This window comes from Zea mays, chromosome 5 (genome assembly GCF_902167145.1).
Source record: "Zea mays cultivar B73 chromosome 5, Zm-B73-REFERENCE-NAM-5.0, whole genome shotgun sequence".
Lineage (NCBI taxonomy): Eukaryota > Viridiplantae > Streptophyta > Magnoliopsida > Poales > Poaceae > Zea > Zea mays.
In genome coordinates this window covers 1,522,220-1,526,363 of record NC_050100.1, presented here as the reverse complement: position 1 = coordinate 1,526,363, position 4,144 = coordinate 1,522,220, and positions in this window count along the sequence as shown.

Here is a 4,144-nt window from a genome sequence, read left to right as displayed (position 1 = left end):
AGACATGATTAAAAGGATATGGCAATTAAGCTTAAACAATTCTATATGATATAGATTTCTCCCCCTAAATATGTGCATTGAGAGGAATACAAATTTTTGGTCTTAAATGCCAAGTGCACATAATTAGGTTAATGAGATCATGTCTATATCATAGAGAATGTGAAGTGCATTGTGTCATAGTATAAGTGTTGATCATGACAGTTTATGCACTTATGAAAACATGTTATAAATATCTCATGCATTTACCCTTAAGGATTTCAAAGAGGCTTAAGGACCATCCGTTCCAAAGGCAGCTTATCCTCGTTACAAGGTTAAGCTTTAAGCTCTTTGACAATGAAATTACTTCACCCAGTTTAAACAAAGATGTAAGAATTAATGTTTGAGAAGTTAAACTAGGTATGAAGCAGGGTTAATGCATTAACATGCTTTCTCTTCCTTTTATACAAGATATGCAAGGAATGTAGGAAGTTTTAGGTACATGTATGAATAGGATTGAGTAGTTTTACCCTTTTGTACCTTTACATAGTGATGCTCTCTTCATTGTGCTTTGTCCTTAGTCTTATTGAATTTGCCTAAGACCTGTACTCAAGACAATGTATGGAAATATTTTGCACAAGAGAGAGTTCTACAACTAGTGATCCTTTTCTAAGTCATTGTTTAGCATATATCAAATGGATCACAAATTGCATAAATGTATCATTAATTCTCCTTTTAACTTAGTGCATATCAAGAGAGATGTCGTTTGAAATTAATTGAAATTTCATGAGGCACTAAGAAGCATAAGTGATAATTGAAGTTATTCAATGATCAAACAACAGATGCGATCAAAAGAACAACATAGGCATTGGATTTTCAATCAAGCTCAAAAATAGGAGAATCCAATAAATATGCTACTTTAACATTGAAAGCTACAATCCTTGATACAGGTGACATTATTTTACCAAGTTGGATTGAAATGTAGTAGCATGCCTTATGAGAAGCTTGTTCTCATATAAGAGACTATATGAGATTACTAAGATAACGTGCTAGTCTTAATATAATCAAGATATAGAAATAGACTCCCCCTAAAGATATGCATCAAGAATGAAAGAAATGGGTGGATGCACTCATTTTTAAAGGCAAGATAGAGAGAAGCACTATTTATCTTGATCAAGGCTTAAAAGATTTGCAATAAGCATTTTTTGCCTAGCATTCTCATAATAAAAAGATTTAGAATACTTACAACAACACCGTTGAATGTTTTGAAGATCTCATTATCCAAGTAGGTGTTGTTGCTCTTTGATGTCTTCCTTTTTTTATTTTGAGTGACCTCCCTTTATAGTCGACCCTTTTTCCTTTCAAACTTATTGAAAATACTTTAAGAGAGATGTTAATAGCACAAGGGAGTAAATGATGAATGATGGTTTCTTTAGATAGAAAATAAGAACACTTCATCATCCATAAGTCACATATACATGAAGTAAATTTCTTAACATTAGTGCACATCAAAAGAAATATGCAATCTTTAAACATTTTGATCAATCACAGGAAATTTACTTCTTCATATTGAACTTATTAATCATTACTTGGAAGCAAATCAATATGAGAACAAATATAGCAAAGGCATGAAATAGATTCTCATGGACAAGTGCATTTTATTAGAATGAGATTGAATGCACATCTATTTGACTTTGGTCCAATAAAGAATCTATTCTTTACATGGGTAGAATATGATAAGTTAGAGAGAACAACCATTGATGGGAACTATATTTGATTGAGAGGATGAGTTCCCATACCTTTGCTTTTACCTTTCTTCCTTTGGGTGAAGAGCAACCCTTTGCAGCTTGTGGCTTTAAACTTGCACTTACTCTCTTGTAGATTTTCATAAGTGAGCTCAAGAGAAATGTTAATAGCAACACAAGCACTAGTTTCCCTTTTTGTAATTATTTTGATAAGGAATGAAAAGTGGATTACTAAGGCATGGAAACTTTAAAATATAAACTAGATTATTCCTAGAAGTATGCTCAGTTTTATAATATGGAACAAGCATAGTTAGATTTTTTAAGATTATGGGAACAAATCTAATTCATAACATGGAGAGCGATAGATGTAGAAGAATCAATTCCAATATAGGCAAGAAGCAAAACAACATAAATCATTGGATTGACTTTTCTTTTTATGTTAAATTACGCATCTCCAAAGAGAAACATATTCTCTACTAGTGAGACTACATGGGTTACTTAGATAAAAGCATTAGTCTCACTATTCTAGTTATAGAGAGAATCTTCCTTTTGTAGGCGTCGTAGGGATTTGAATTCCTCACATGACACCCTATTCTTTTTAGGAACTTGGAATATCTCTCTATATCTAGAATCATGGCAATAATAAGATAATAAGTGTAAAACATGCCATGAGTTGCTTAATAATTTAAAAACATGTAGATTGCCATAGTATAGAAATGATGAATGTACAATCTACCATATGGGAGGAATTTCTTCAAAGAATGGTGACATAATTTAAGAACATTTTAAGTGCTTCTTTTTTCTATGTGACTACACAAGACACATAAGAAATGATAATTTTAAGATATTTGCACTTAAAAGCATAATTGTTACCATCCTTTGACTTTCCTCCATGTTGTAGGTCTTGACTTTTCGGCGTAGGATTAATTCTTTATTTCCTACAACATCAATATTTTCCCTCGAGATGATATGAGTTTAAGATATAAAAATTCAAAAATAACCTTGAGTCAATCTTGGATATAGATCATTAAAGATTGATAGCTTGAGTTAATGAAAATTGAATTGACTCTCTCAAGTACCCCAAGGCTTCATACCATCTCTTTTTCCTGCAAAGCTTGTCAAACATATTTTGGTACCCACCTCTTGATGGGTCCATCAAGGTTAGTCAACAAAGATCTAGGAACCCAAAAGTCCATTGTGTTAGCACTAGGTAAACTCATTACCTTTCTAGCACAAGTTGCAATTTTGGGTTGCCTAGTTACATGAGAATTAATTGACAAGCTAGGAGTGGGATTGTTACCAATGGGACAATCCTTGCATTGATGTCCCTTCTTTCGGCATATGTAGCAAAGGCGATCTTCAAGCCTTGAAGATTTCTTCCTTCCTTGTTTCTTGCTTGCTACATGGTTAGTAAATATTTTCTTTTCTAGCCCTATGCCTTTTTGTTTCAAATGGGGACAAGATTTAATAAAGTGTCCCTTCTTTGAACATTTAAAACAAAGTTTATCATCCTTGTTAATAATCAAGTCATTTTTAATATAGGGACATGATCTAATCAAGTGCCCCTCTTCAAAGAATTCACTACACCTCTTATTTCTATGTGTAAGAAGTGTGACTTGATTATTACCTTGGATGTTACCTTTTATGGAGGCATGGTTGAGGCTTTTGGAGGCGGTATTGATTTTCTTCTTTTGCTTTCTCCTCTTGGCAATCCTCAAGTCCTTGACATTTTCTTCAAGGGATTTAGTGCATGCCTCGGTTGTTCCCGTCTCAAGCTTCTTCACCATGTGATCACGGTTATCTTGAGAAGGTTCAGCAATGCATTTCCCTTTTAGTTGTGTCAAGCTCCTTGTTAGCCTCTCATTTTCTTCTTTGAGCTTTTGATATGTATCATCTTTTGTTCCTGTAAATTCTAGCTCAAAGGAAGATTTGCTTGTCGACGTACAACAAGCATTAGCACATGGTAATGTAGTTTCAATTTGAACACATGTGCAAGAGTGAGGTTGTTGAGATTTTAAGTTTTCTATCACAACCTCATGAGTAATATTCAATATGATATGATCATCCATAAGATTTTCATGAGAGCATAAGAGCATATCATATTTTTCTTGAAAAGCTAGATTTTCAACTTTTAGCTTTTCTATTTGGTCCTTAAGCAAGGTATTACTATTTGCTAATTGAGCGATACAATGTGAAGCGTTATCTTGCTCAATTGAAATAGTTTCATACCTTTGGACCAAATCAACATGAGAGCACTTTAGCTCCTCATGTTCTTTAGTCAACTCGTCAAAGTATTGCATTTTGATGGAGAGAATATCTTCTAGCATTTGACGAGCTTTGCTTTCCTCTTTCGCTCTTTCTAGAAGTTTGAGCATGACCGCCTTATCTTCTTGGCTTAGGCGAGCGTAGAGTTGCACGGAGCT